This window comes from Gracilinanus agilis, chromosome 2 (genome assembly GCF_016433145.1).
Source record: "Gracilinanus agilis isolate LMUSP501 chromosome 2, AgileGrace, whole genome shotgun sequence".
In the NCBI taxonomy this organism is placed as follows: Eukaryota; Metazoa; Chordata; class Mammalia; order Didelphimorphia; family Didelphidae; genus Gracilinanus; species Gracilinanus agilis.
In genome coordinates, this window is record NC_058131.1 from 114,714,306 (window position 1) to 114,730,047 (window position 15,742).

The 15,742-nt window shown below is 37.1% G+C and overlaps 1 protein-coding gene across 5 annotated transcripts in view; it reads right to left on the reverse strand.

Moving 5' to 3' along the window:
* The window catches only part of FAM161A (FAM161 centrosomal protein A), a 31,683-nt gene that overhangs the window by 13,315 nt on the left and 2,626 nt on the right, over positions 1 to 15,742 (reverse strand). The gene's annotated exons all lie outside the window — the stretch shown is intronic.

The window sequence follows — 15,742 nt, forward strand, 5'->3', positions numbered from 1 at the left end:
GTATCTATAGTAGCAGGGTAGGGGATTGGTAGTGGACTATAGCAAAATATTCTAAGCCCTGAACTGGAATGAAACAGTTTTCCTAAGTGCGAAAGACAAGACATATAATCTCTACAGGCATTTAAAAGACTGGGACTTAGAAATGGGTTGGCTGGACATAATGGCACATGCCTGTAATCCCAGCTATCAGAGAGTTGACACTGGTGGGTCTCTTGAATTCAGGAATCCTGAGCTTTAGAGTGGATAGTGCTGACTGATCATGTGTCTGCATCAGGTTCAACATATAGCATGCCTCTGGGAGCAGAGAGTGATCAGCTTGCCTAAGGAGGAGGCACACTGGCTACGGTTGGAAATGGGGAAGGTCAAAACATTCAAAAGTGGGATCAGTCCGTGAGTAGCCCCTGCACTTAAACAAAACAAAATAAATAAATGAGGACTGGTTTCAACCCAAACTATACAAATGAATCCATTAGCCCTAGTCTTAAGAAAAGAAAGCCTGCGATGGAGCCAAGAACCTAAGCAGATAGGCGATGCCAGATTTCACACAACTACCATCTCTGTGAAACCCAATGTGAAACACACACTTTACTATCTAGAGCTCTCAGGGAGTGAAAAGAAGGAAATAAGAGGGTTTCATAGGGATAGTGTAGCTACTGTTGGTTCCATACCTCAGGCAACAGCCATTTTTCAACAACTTTTTCTCTTCTGAGGCATATACAATTCAGTTATACCATACTTTCCCATTACTTTTTAAATTCTTCCTCTGATAGGTAATAATGTTACAACCCTGAGTAAGTACTTTAACCTTTCTTATCTGTAAAATGGGGAGATTAATAGTAATTAATTCTTAGGGTGATTATGAGGATCAACTGAGAGATAATGTCTGTGAAGTATCTTGAAAACTTTACTGCACAACACAGCCCTGACTTTGAAGACCAATGCTGTGAACCATCCCTGAAATTCCACAAATCTCATGGGCAACTATATAACCACTGAGCAGTGATGGTGAACCTTTTGGAACTTTTTAGGGAACCTGTGCCATGCCCCATGTTTGGGGACAGGGAGGGGCCAAGTTCCATGGGGAGGCTCTAGTGCCCCATACCCTCCCCTTGTGTTTGGGGGGGGAGGGCCAGGCTACCAGCCCTGGACCAGACATGAGGTAGCTGGAGGGAAGGTTGGGGAGGGGTTGGGGGGTACTAGGGTGTGGCCACACCCCTCAGGGCTGGCCAAGGCTCTGTAGCCACACTCAGCCTCTGCAATGGTGGAGAGAGGCTAGAGTGCCTTACCCTCTGTGTTGGGGGGCAGAATCAAGCTCTCAGTTGGCCAAGCCAGGGGCCTGCACATGCCCACAGAGAAGTCTCTGCATGCTGATTTGGCACACATGCCATAGGTTCGCCCTTATGGCCATAGAGTCTATAGCAGAGAATCATTTGCAAAAGTGATCTGATTCTTTTTCATGTTTTCATTAACATATCTAGATATGTGCACAAAACAATAACTACAACTCATTTATACAGGGCTTTAAGGTTTACAAAGGGCTTGCTTGATAACCCTATGAAAATAGGTACTACATTTTACAAATGAGGAAACTGTGGCTTAAGTTTTCCACAAACACTCAGGTAGTATTTGAGACAAGATTGAATCTGAAGCCTTCTGACATCAAGGCCAGCATCCTATCTAGTACGTGAAGCTATCTCTTTTCATAAATATTTGACATGATGAAGAAGTAGATAAGTTGCTTATATCTTTTCTGTTACTTTTAAAGCTTTGGCAAACAAATTATCTAATTCTATGGGTTTTTTTTTCTATTCTTTAAAATTTTCCCTTTTAGATTTCTTAAGAATTGATCCCTAAAATTAAGTCACCTTCAGCATTGATTTCTTCTATAGGCATTTTGTCAGGTCAAGTTCATTCTTACTGACTTCATGTTCTCAAGGGCTACTGATATTTTCTCATATAAATAAATATCCTAAATATTGAGGTGGTAGAGTCCAAATATTCCACTATTCAATAACTGATTCAGGGGGCAGCTGGGTAGCTCAGTGGATTGGGAGCCAGGCCTAGAGATGAGAGGTTCTAGGTTCAAATCTGGCCTCAGACACTTCCTAGCTATGTGACTGTGGGTAAGTCATTTAACCCCCATGGCCTAGCCCTTTGCTTCTTATCAAAATATACAATATTGATTCTAAGACAGAAGGTAAGGGTTTAAAGAAATTAAGGGTTTAAAAAAAATTAATTGATTCACTCAGTCAATAAAAACCTATTAAGTATCTAGTATGAATAAAGCACTCTTTAGCCCCAGGATACACAAAATTACATGTGACAGAACCCAGATTTCAAAGAGTTTATAAACTTATAGAAAGAAAAGACAATACACAAATAACTAAGATCCAAAGAGGGAGATACAAATTCATTCTCTCTTAACTGACTTCCCCCCTTCCATAGGCTTAGCTAGATGTCATTCTAAGCTTTGTAAAAGTTCTTTTTCTCTAATGACACTTCCCGAAACCAATGTTGCTTTTTGCCACCAAGTCTTTATACTTGTCTATTGGCTAAATTGGTTTCTGGGCTCTTTAAACATATTGACTTAGCAGCTTTTTTGCCTTGTGCAAAATTTCTAAGAAATAGTAATAGAGGCAATGTGGCTGATTTTGTCTATTTTTTAAAATAAGAGTTGACAGCTCAATAGGATAGCCTATGTAGCTCCTACATTCATAGTGTTCTCTAGTTATCCTTTCCCTTTCTTTTTAGCCATCTGTAATATCCATTTGGTTTTTAAATTTTAGATATTATTAACACAAGAACCAAATTTACAAATAAGTACAATTTCTGATAGGAACAAGTAGGTGGAACAGATAGAATGCCAGCCTATGTGTAACTGGAACATACTGAACCCTTGGACTTCATCTCCCAGAATCCTTTTCACCCTTTGTACATGTAGCATCCTTGCATATTGTTTATGAATTGTCTGTAACCCCACCCTTTCACTCTCTTCTCTAGAAATTACGACTGGGTTAGTTCCCTTTTTACTCTAGCTTTTTAATTTTCTTTTACTTCAAGTTATTATTAATAAGCCTTGTTAAATAAAATACTTGGCAATATTGTATATTAATTTTTAAGTTTACATTTATGGCTTCCACTTTGGAATAGAATTCTCAAATATTTTTTAAGACAGTCTCTCAGTAAAGACAGTAAATTTGCCTGGTGGTGCAGACTCTACCCACCCAACACTTGAGCCAAGAGCTGGGGTTGCCTCTTCTCTCCCCATGCCCTGAGCTCTCTTAGCCCTGATGCCTGCACTCCTGCCTCTGCTGAGTGGTCCCTGTCCAGCCTGCAGCCTCCAACAGCCTGAGACCAGACCTCCTGTTGTGAACTTGTCATCCCCGCTATTTTTTTCCCATGGAAGGGTGAGATCCTCAATCCCTTTGGCCACTCCTCCTACAACCCCACATGGGTTTTCAAGCCTGTAGCAGCTGTTTTTCAGCAAGGGAACACAGCATGGAACAGCAAAACCTGCGCTATTCAGCCCACCCCCCCTAGTTTTTAACGCAGATTTTTTTTTTTTTAAGCTGACCCTGGGCTCCTAGCTGAGAGGATTGTCTCTGAGGGTTTTTCCATAAGAAGGAAGTCTCCAGTACCAACCTCTACAACCTAAAACCCAGCATAACACAGCATAACAAGGGTGTGTGTGTGTGTGTGTGTGTGTGTGTGTGTGTGTGTGTGTGTGTGTGTGTGTGTGACCAAGTCAGTTGTGATATTGGAAATTTGGGAGTCCTTGAACTAATTTTGAGGTACCTGATCTAAACAAGTTTAGGGGTCTTCAAACTACATTTCCCATGATTCCTTGCTTGTAATCACATAGGCAGGAAGAGTAATAATGTAGAGAAAAGTATAAAGACTTAAAATGGGATTGGTACTTCCTCTTTTCTGGGCTGTGGAGCAGGAGCCAGGATGGGAGGAGCAGGTAAATGGCGGGTCCCTTTAAAATAACTCAACAGGCATGTGGCTTCATTTTTCTAAATGGCTTTCAATAAACCCATTGAAACCCAAATATTTTTAAATTTATCATCCTATATTAATTTTATTTCTTACATAGTAGACCCAAATTGTTTTGGGGGGTAGGAAATAAGCCTCTGATTTTTTCCCCTTTTTTCTCCTGACCCAAAACACCAAGAGAAACTTTCCTTTTAAATGCAAATACACTATTGTTCTCCCTTGAATTTTTGCCCCTAGAGAGAAAGGTACTGGAGAATACTTTTCCAAGCCCCTTACCAAACACCTGAAAGATTCCTCCCCCACTTCCAGTCAGGGTCTTTTTGTTTTACTTGTAAATAAAATCCATTCAGCCTTTTTTTTTTTTTTTTTTTTGAGGAATAATGCTGTTATAAAACATGCTTGAAACTCTGAAAAAACAGTTTGAGTTGGTAGAGTTAACAAGAGTAGATTGGCTCTGCTTAATTCTTTTATTGGCTGTTTTTATTTTCATTGGATATTTCTCATTTTATTTACTTTTCCTCAAGAATATGTAGCAACAAGCTAGGCTGCTTGAATTACAGACCAAACTGGAATATTTTGACAAAGTTTTGAAAATCTTAAATACTCTCAACATGAAGAATGGAGATTCTGCCCAGTGCATATATGAAGAACTCTAGAGGTGTAATCAAAGAAATGCAAATGGATGATTATATGGGGGAGGGGAAGGAACCTTAAAGAGATCTGGAAGTCTATTGATGTTAACTTTTTGTGTTTTGTTTCCCCTCCATAAGTGAAAAAGTCTATTGGAATTGGAGAAAAGGACTTTTGAATTCAGTGCCTGTATCCTGTCATACTTATTGTATTTTGCTGATTGTTTGCTTTAAGGTTTAAGTTCATATATTAATCTCATCAATATCTTTCCATTACACTGAATCATTTTAAGCTACTGTGTTTTTACCTATTAGACATATTCTATTCTATTATTTTTATTTGTACCTTTCTCTTATGACTGTATTGGAGAACATATCATTGTGAAAGCCCATAAACACCTTGCACAAATCCTTTTCAGTGGCAAAACCATAACTCCTTATGTATGCTGGGTTTGTCACCAGATCCATCAAGGTCACATGTTGTCTAAATGACCCTTTTGTTCCTTTTTGCTTTTATTAATTGTCACATAGATAATGATGGATAGACTCCATCAAAACTGGTTACAACCTGCATACAACATTTGGAGAATTTAATGAGCTAAATATCTCAATTGATTTTAAGGGGTCTTCAGAAATGATTTTTTAGATATCTAGTAGCTTCTGAATGATATTATATATATATATATATATGTTAAAAAGAATGTCGAATTAAAGGAGGAGAACAAAATAGAAGTTCCTGCCACAAAAGTTTTATATAAAGCATGAAGCCTATGTAGCTTGTGCGTGATATTTTAACTCTTCAATTTAATCTACATCCACCAGAACAATCTAGATTTTTGGTGATGTTTTAGACCCAAAAGATTTTCATCAGCAGTAGAGAGATTTGTTTTTTTTTTTTTCCCCTAGGCTCCTCTGCCAAATTTTGGAGTGATGGCAGTAATAGACTGTTAAAAATACCTTTGCCAAGGTTGAAAGATTTGCTAGATCTGTAGAATTTGTGACAAGTATCCATGACTTGATAGGTTTTTAAAATGTCATACTGCAAGTAGCTATATAGAAACTCATGTGAATCCTATAATTGCAGGTTTGTTTGCTATTGTCATTAATTGGGCTATTGGGAATTTTGATACTTTTTTGAATTGTATTACCTACTGTACTACTATTTTATAAAACTGTTACTCTGTGAAAATCATTTGCACTCACACTGCAGATCATGGCCAAGTTGAAAAAGAAACGGATCTCATTTTGGGTGAGAAATCTTTGTATTCTCCTTGGCTGACACAGTGTGTCACTGATTGTAAGCTATATGTTTTTTATTTTTAAAACATTTTTTATTATTGTTTTTTCTTGTATGTGCAATTAGTATTTGAGTTTTATTTTTTCTCACATCTTTTGAACTCGAAGCACATGTTACCAGTATTTAAATTTTTTTTTATTTTTCACTAGGGTAAGTTTAAAAATGTCCATTAGCCCTAATATCCCTGCATACTCAAAAAGCTTTAGACTATAGAAATAATGCCATTGATTTATGGGACTTTGCTTAATGATTCTGTCTGATTCCAGAAGAAGGGAATACAAAAAGAGCCACTATACATTGCCAAAAAAGCACAAAGCTAACCTGCATAATGCCAATCAAGCAGAAGGTCAAAGAGACCAACTAATACCAGTGGGATTGATGAAATTTTGAGCCAAGACAAGAGGACTTGAAGTTGTTTGAGGTTCAAGGTTGTGGCTGTTTTGACATATGTCAGAGACAGGTCTTCCCTGAGGCACATTCTATCAACCACCTCCCTTTGGCTGCCATCTTGGCTCCAGTATCCCTTAGAGAAAAGGTAAATCATACCAAGAAATGCTATTTTCCATATGCTGCTAAAATCTAATTCCTTTTCTGTCTTTCAAAATGTGGCAAACTTTCTGTAGACCCGGCTACTGATTAAGTGTATAATTACAGAAATCACTTTAATTGGGCCCTGATTCAAGGACCTGTTATAGGTTTATTTTTCCTTTACTTAGATTTTATAGACATAAGGCTTTGATATTTTATATTTCATCCACAAGTTATTTTTTCTCTTTTATGTTTTTTTAAAATATTTTTTATTTCTTTTGCCAATTGATTCAAAAACCTCATAACTCAGCCATGCATTCCTGAGTGATCCCTGTGTTTGTCATCATCCTCCTCAGGGGGGAATGTATTATTATTATTATTATTATTATTATTATTATTATCATCCTATAATGCAAAGTTTAAATTCTTTTGAGAGTAATTTTAGGATAGGAAACTTGCTACCTCCCCAAATCCAGAAAGTGAACTGTTTAGAGGAGCTGTGAAGATGCCTAAGGAAACCACACATTGCACCAAAAGATCCAGAGTGAATTTTGGGATATGGTGAATTTGAACTATGGGGGGTCGTATGCATTTGTTTTGAATGTACACTTTTATGTCAAAGGGGACTGCCCCCAAATTGTTTTTTGTCGATGTAGCAATCATTGGTTTTGTTTTTTTTCCTCTTATTTCCTTTTATCCCCAAATTACTGTAATTTCCCTGTAGAAACTGCAATATTGTATATACCTTTAGTTAAAAATCTTTAGAGTTTTAAGTTGATGTTTATGTTTAAAATGATCCCTTTGGGGAGACTGGTCTCCCAAATGAATCATAGGGGGGAATGTATAATAGGAAAATCTTGAATCCTTGGACTTCATCTCCCAGAATCCTTTTCCCTTCATCCACATAGTGTCCTTGTGTATTGTTTATCAGTTGTGTGTAACCCCACTTTCTCCAACTCTTCTCTCAAGACCACAGCTGAGTTTTAGCTCCTTTTTTACTCTAGCTTTTTTATTTTCTTCTACTTTAAGTTATTATTAATAAATCTTGTTAAATATAATACTTGGAGATATTGTATATTAATTTTTAAGCTTATACCTGGAGTCAGAAAGACCTGAGTTCAAATCTGGACTCAGATACTTCTTAGCTATGTGACCTTGGGTAAGTCAGTTAACCCCGTTTACCTTAGTTTCTTTATCTATAAAATGAGAAGGAAATGACAAACCACTTCATTACCTTCTCTAAGAAAATCCCCAAAGAGGTCATAAAGAATTGGATTCAACTGAAAATGACTAAAATGATAAACAACATCTTATAACATTTTGCCTCACATAGAAATGAAAGATCCTAATGTTTTAAAAAAACTTTTTAATTGTGTCCTGAAAGAGAAAAAAATGTCCTTTTGGCTTTATTTTTTCTGGATCCTAAATTAGGTCCATTTCCCCTTAGTTTTATAATTACTTATGCATGGGTTGCTTTAAAAACAGCCTTTAGATAAGAGCAGGGGTTCTTAACCTTTTTTTTTTTCATTACCTCCTCTGAAGGTCTGGTGATGCCTCTGGACCCCTTCTCAGAATGTTTTTAAAAGCATAAAATAAAATGAATAGGATTATGAAGGAAACCAATTACACAAATAGTTATTAAAAAATTTCTTTTTAAGTTCACAGGTCCCAGATTAGAGAAATAATCTTAGCTGGTCTGGTTTGACCCACTTACAACACCATAAATCCTTTCAGCACAGATTATTAATCAGTAATTAGGAGTTATAAATAGAAGGAAAGGAGTAATTTAGATACATTACATCCTACCTTGATTCTTCTAGCATGTATTGGAAATAATAAAGATATGCTGGATATACAAGAACTCTCTCTCCTGCTTTGGGAAGGTTTCTGAACAACCTAATATCAGATGATCACGTCATCATAGAGCCCACTGAAATTGTAGATATAGATTGTTTTTGTATATAATTTCATTAAATTGATTTCATTTTTATTACTATAAACTATAAAATGTGGCTTGCAATGCAGACTTTTCCCTTCCATGGAATCCTAGACCAGAATCATTCTCCTCTTTGCCTTAAGAGAGCTTCACAACTCTATCAGATATGTTCACTTAAAACAACACATAACACATATTTCACTTGGTGTCATACATTGATTCTGTGAAAAAATGAGATCCCTTCTGTCTCTAAGTCTCTGATTCATTAAATATTAGAAGGAGCTGTTAGTTCTCTAATAAATGAGAGATTCATTCCAGGGCTTCCAAAATTCAGATAATAGAAGTCTTGCTTCAAAGACACAAACAAGGCTACACACTTTCTATAATAGCAATAAAATATTAAATACAAATAATAAAACAAAGATTTTAACAAGTCTGACATCATAAGTATGATTTAATTTTGAGTAGTTAGCTCTAAACTTTAGTCTTTTCTAATTATTATTACTAGTAGCCACTGTAAATTTAGTTTTAGCTAAGAGAATAACAGGATATAGGAATGTCTATCCATGTACAGTAAATAACACATCAACAATAAGGAAACTGATCTCATGGGCATCGATGCCACTGGGCATGAAGTAGCAGCTCAAGGTACTACCTGTTTTACATTTTGGGCAGGTGGGGAAAAGGGTATGAGAGTGGGACTTTTCTTATGATATAGGAAACAATTCTGGGTAAAACCAATTTTTAATAGAACATTTGGAGTATTTTGCATTTAATCTTTTTTAGTTTTCCTTAGAGCAATATTGTGAGAAGTTCTGTACATGGGTTTATTACATTTTATAAATTTAATAGAAAATTAACTTTTCAGAGACCTAGAAAATTACTTCCCCCACAGTTACACAGAAAGTTAAGGACTGGGGCCCGCCTCAACTCCACAGACATTTAATAAGCACCTACTGTTGTTTTAAGGCAGAGGTATCAAACCCAAGGCTCAAGAATTAGAATAAGATGTAAATGGGAAATATTTAGTAAAATAAATAAAAATACACAGATAATGCTAACAAATAGCTTTTGAGGTCAATATATAGCCATAGGGATCTGTTTGACACCATTCTTACAATGCTAGGCATAAGAGACACTAATAGAAGTGATACAAAAGCTGTGCTGTCCAGAAGTTTACAGTCTAATGTGTAGAAAAGTGCACAAATAACTTCAACAGAAATGTCAAGTAATATTCTCTAGCAATCTGAGGAAGGAACCTTTTTATGGTTTTTGTAGGGAAGGCCGCAAGGAAGGATTCATGAGGGGGATGATTCTGGGTGTGCAGGGGAATCCATTTTAGACAGAGAAAGGCAGGAACAAAGTACAGAAATGGAGGAAAGGAATAAATGAAGGATAGGAACAGTCTCATTTGGTCAGAAGAAATACATAAAGGAGCATCAGATGAAGTAAGGCTGCATAAGGGTCAGATAGTGGAGGGCAGAATTTGGAATTAAGAGCATGCTCCCACAAAGCCTATTTTATTTACCAGTCAAAGAGAATACACCAAAGGTTCTAGACTAAAGGAAAGAGTAATAGAATCATGAACATGTGTTACTAAGATAATTCTGATGCAGAATGGAATACAGATTGGAGGGAGAATAGACTGTTGGTAGAGACTAGAAGGTTCCTACCTACAATACAAGAAGAAGAGGTGGCTGGATTAGAAATGTCAAGGAGGGCCAGACACCAAAGAGAGTATAAATGTCCACATACAATATTCTGTTTTTTTTAAACCCTTACCTACCATCTTAGAATCAATACTGGGTATTGGTTCCAAGACAGAAGAGTGGTAAGGGCTAGGCAATGGGAGTTAAGTGACTTGCCCAGGATCACACAGCTGGGAAGTGTCTGAGGCCAGATTTGAACCTAGGACCTCCTGTCTCTAGGCCTGGCTCTCAATCCACTGAGTCACCCAGCTGCCCCCTCACATACAATATTCTAGCAAAAACCTAAAAGTAGATAATGATCAAGAAATCCAATGAACAACAACTGTAAGTAACTTCATTCACCTCAGCAAAGCACAGAAAGTCAGCCTGAAACACACATGTAACAAGAAAGGGGCCCACTAGTAAAACCAGCATCAAGGCAGGCAAGCAAGATAAAGGCTTTCCAGTGACCAGTGGTCAGAGATAGATTTTGTTTCTAGGCTCTGAATTTTGAGGTAGCAGGAGAGGAGGAGATGCCCCAAGAAGGTTGCAAGGTGAAGAGAAACCCAATAGAGATTCTAAAAGTCAACGGGAGTGATAGGAATTCTTCATAGCTATTAGTAGACCAGGCTACCTCACGCCAATGGGTTTTCATTTCCTAGCATTCTGACTTGAGATGCTATAAAGGGTCCCAAAGATTCCTTTGAAAGTCAAAAATTTGGTAAGAAGAAGGGACTAACCTAGCAGGCAAAAAGGCAGTGCAGAAACCCAAGGACCCAGATTGAGACCAAGCAAGGCTGACCACTTCATCCCAAAATGCAACTATGGTGGTGCCTGTCATAAAGCTTCAATTTAGGAACTAAGGAGGGAAAGATTGTACTGATGGTACAGACCACTATAAAGAAATATAATAGATCCAGAGATACACAAAAATCTAATCTCACAGGAACAAGTAACCCTAGAAACAATTTCAAGCAGAGCCTCAAAGAAAAAAAAGAATTTTCCAGAGGAATACATTAATATCTTGAAGAAATAGGAGATAAAAAAAAGCTTTGGAGGACAGAAATGGAAAAAGATTAATTTAGGACAGAGTGGTAATCTTTACCTAATTAGAATAGACTAAATAAAAAATAATGATTTCATCAGCTAGCAAGAAATATTAGAACAAAATATTGAAAAAAGAGAACATGTAAGACATCTGATATTAAAAGCAAATGATATAGGAAAAAAGATGAGGAGAGATAATTTAAGGATTATCACATAGCCTGAAAACCATGACTTTTAAAAATCCTATATACTATAAGAAATCATAAATGAACCATATCTAGATCTTATCAGAACCAAAGGGCAACAGTAATAGAAATAGTTTATAATGATCCCTGTTCAGGCGCCATTTATAGAGAACCTGCTCTATAACCAGAGACTAATCTGAGTGGCCTAGGGTGGTCGTTGGACGCAAAGAATGAAACAGATTGGAAGCACGGCTTGTTAGCTCATAGTACTTCGAGATAAACTGGAGCCCCCACTTTCTTATATAGGAAATTAAAGATCCCCTTCCCCCAAAAGCCCAAGAAAGTTTCCCACAGTTACAGAGAGCAGGATTTTTACTATAATCAAAACAAAAGCCTTAGAAGCCTCCAGGTGTAGATAAAAAACCTATGCTAAACTATCAACTATATGTGTTATTTTTAAGTGGAGCCTGGAACATCTCGTTAGGCCGGAAAGCCCCGGGAGTTTCTCAGCCTTGATGGTATTAAACAATTTTTTGAGCCTCATTATTTTACTTTAATTCTGGGCAAAATGCCCTGCCAAGGGTTCAACCTTGGCCGTACCAGCCATCTGTATTCTCAGTCAAAGGGGAACAGAGTTAGCCCCCCTCCTGCTGGAGTGCTGAGAGCCCAAAGCTTTTTCTTTTCTTTCTTTTTTTTTTTTCCCCAAAGCTTTTTCAATAAGACTATAATGCATTTTGAAGGAAGGTGAGAATTATGAAAGGAATCAAAAGAGGAATCTCAGATTTTTATCTTAGATATCCCACTCTGATTTCTCAACCCGATAGGGACAAAGCCAATACACGGCTCTGCCAGTCTGTACTGATCTTTTGAGGGGGTCCAGATAAAAATATCTACTTGAGATTCTAATTTCTCTTAATAGCTCCCGACATAAGAAATCATAAATGAACCGTATCTAGATCTTATCTGAACCAAAGGGCAACAGTAATAGAAATAGTTTATAATGATTAGTGAAGGACTAAACTATTATCAATAAAACAAGGTTCCAAGATAATCCCAAGGGACTCATGTAAAACTAAGACAAAACACTATAACTGTTAGAATATGACTGCAGATCAAAGCATGCCATCCTCTTTCACTTTACTTACTTCATGAGTTTTTTTTAATTATGTATGTGATACGTGGCTTCAGTCATGACCTGGTCAATATGGAAATATATACTGCGTGAATGTGGTATATAACCTATATCAAACTATTCACCACTTTGGGGACAGAAGGTAGGAGGAAGGGAGAGAATCTGAATCCCCAAAATGTCAGAAAATAATTGTCAAAAATTGTTTCTATGTGTAATTGAAAAAAAATTTAATAAAAAAATGTTTTTAAAGAACTAAAGGGCAAAATGAAAATAGACTCCACAAGTCATTTCCTGAAATATGCCCCCAAATTAAAAGTTCCAAAGATGTCATGTCCAAAACCCAGAGTTTCCAGATCAAAGAAAAAAATACTACAAGCTGGCAGAAAGAGTTGAAGTGCTCATAGTCAGGCTTACACAAGGCCTGGTGGACACTATTACAAATGAGAGATCTTGAGATATTCCAAAAGGCAGTTAACAACTGAGAATAATTTACCTTAAAAAGATGTAAGAAATCTGACTGGGGAGGGGAGAGGTTTTTTAATGGAATAGAAGGCTTTCAAGTATTCCTGATGAAAAGACCAGAGGTAAGGGCTTTGAAATGCAAACACCAGTCAGAAGAGACCTAGAAAGGTAAATTTATTTGTAGAATTGAAAGATAAACAGAGGTCCTGTCAGATAAACTGGTTCTATTCTGAGGGTTTTAACAGGGGAAAGAAAAGGGAGGTAGAAGGGATTCACTAGTGTAAAAAAAGAAGGGAATGCAACTTACTATTTCTAATAACTTAGGTATGAGAAGAGTATACACACATGGAGAATGGGTGGTGAGAGGGTGAGAGTGGAGCACCAAACAAACTTCATTTTTATATGAAATGAACAAAGGAGGATTGAATATACACAGTTTAGAATATATATAATATACATATATAGTTATGTATATCAAGTACAAAGAATAGGGAGGTAGTTAATAAGGAAAATACTAAAATGGGAATAATCACAAGCAAAAATGTGAACAGAACCAGGACAATTTATATAATGGCAATAAGTTTAAAGAGAAAGACATTGAAAACTTTAAGCCACAACCAATCATATCTCCAGAGGGCTTATGATGAAATATGTTGCCCAGCTACTGACAGAGGTATTGGGCTCAAGATGAGGAAGGAGAACTACATTTTTTTTAAACCTTTACCTTCCATCTTAGAACCAATAGCAGTAAGGGCTAGACAATGGGGGTTAAGTGACTTGTCCAGGGTCATAAAGCTAGGAAGTGTCCGAGGCTAGATTTGAACCTAAGACCTCCCATCTCTAGACCTGGATCTCAATTCACTGAGCTGTTAGCTGCCCCCGAGAACTACATTTTTTAGGATGGCCTGTTGTATGTATTTATTTTGGTTTAACTATGCTTATTTGCTACAAGGCTCCCTACCTTTTGTTCTTTATTGGGGTGGGGTTGGGGTGAGTATTGATGGTTGCACCAAGAAAGAAAGGAAAGAAAAGAGAGAGAGGGGGAATCACTGAAATATACAGAGGAATACAGAGAGAAATTCAGAAGGAAACACAAGCAAGTTAATTTTGAAAGTAATGGGTTGAATTTATTATATAGTTAAAAAACCCAAGAAAGGGAATAGAAATTTCCAGTTTCATACACTACATAGACTCCTTTTGTGTTCTAATAAATGTCCCAGAAAGTTCGTAGGACTACAGCATTTAGAACTAGAGTGGACTCTATAAGTCACATCTAATCAAACTCCCTCATTTTACAGATGAGGAAATTGAGGTCTAGAGAGGTTAAATGACTTGCCCAAAGTCAAACAAGGAGTAAATGGTAGAGAAGGATTCAAACCCCGGTCCACTTGGCTCCAAGTCCAACAGTCTTCCACTGTAGTGCACCATTCTTTGGGAAGGATGGTTAGTGACCTTGGTGAGAACAGAAGCAGATAACTAACTACAAGGGCTGAGTAGTGACTATAAAATACTCTTTTTTTCAGATGACCCTTGAGCAGCAAGAGCAGCTCTGCCTTCTCAAGGACTGCCCTTCTCCACTTAAGGAAGCCCTAAAAAAGGGACAGGACTCTTTAAGAAACAGAGCTGCCCAGTGGAATGGGCTATCTTTGGAGATAATGAGTTTCCCCTTAGTGAAGGTATTCAATTGGAAAAGGAGTTTCTAATCTGGGGTATTTGTACCACATATAAGCAAACAAGAAGTCTGTCAATGGTGTACAGAACATAAAATGGTAAATAACAATGTTACTCTGATGAAATTAATTAAAAATTTGATTTCTTATGTGAATGTGCATGATAAACAATGGATTTCTTTTCTACCACAATCATCTATTCCATTTTCACATGGGTTGTCTGGTCCATTGGGGACAATTCCATCCTGAGCTGACTCAATGATTAGTGAAACCTGGCCTGGAACCACCATGTTATGAGGCCAAGCCAGGTTGCTCTCTCTACTGTCTACTCAACAGTCCAGGCTGTTACCGTCACACCAGCTGTCTAAACCTCCATAAAGCCATCTGTCTTCTTCCCCTTCCCAAGTTTCTAGCTCCTTTTCATTTTTTGTGTTCTCCTATTACTATGGAAGCTTCTTGAAAAATAGGGGCCCAATTGGTTTTGTTTTGTTTTGTTTTCTTGGTATTCACCATTGTACCTGGTCTATGATAAGCACTTACCAAATGCTTGCTCTACCCATCCTCCTATCATATTTTCATACTGAATAGGGGGTAAATGAAGGTTTAGTGAAAATGAAGGGATACAGAGATGGAAAAAAGTTGGGAACTCCTGCAAATGCTGGACAAACACTTGTTAGAATGTAGAAGGAATGCTATTAGGAAAAAATTTTATAGCACCTTTGTCTGATAAAGGCCTCATCTTACAAATATATAGAGAACTGAATCAAAGAATATGAACCATTCTTCAATTAACAAATGGCCAAATGATAGGAACTGGCAGTTTTCAGATGAAGAAATCAAAGCTATCTAGAGTCATATTAGAAAAATGCTCTAAATCACTACTGATATGGAAATATGTTCTGCATGATTGCATTGGACTGCATAGTTTCTGAGATCCCTCCCAGGTCCCTATGAAGAAAATGCAAGATTATCTATCTAACCTTCTCCCCTCAAAGTCTAACACAGGACTTTGCACATACTAAAAAGTTTAAATGGTACTTTATTAGTTCATAAGTATTTAATATTTACTTTGTATACCCTCACATATGTATATGTAAGATCCTTGGGGGTATTGAATTTTATATCTGCAGCCCTAGTGCCTAGTATAGTACATGGCAGAAGCTTAATAAACT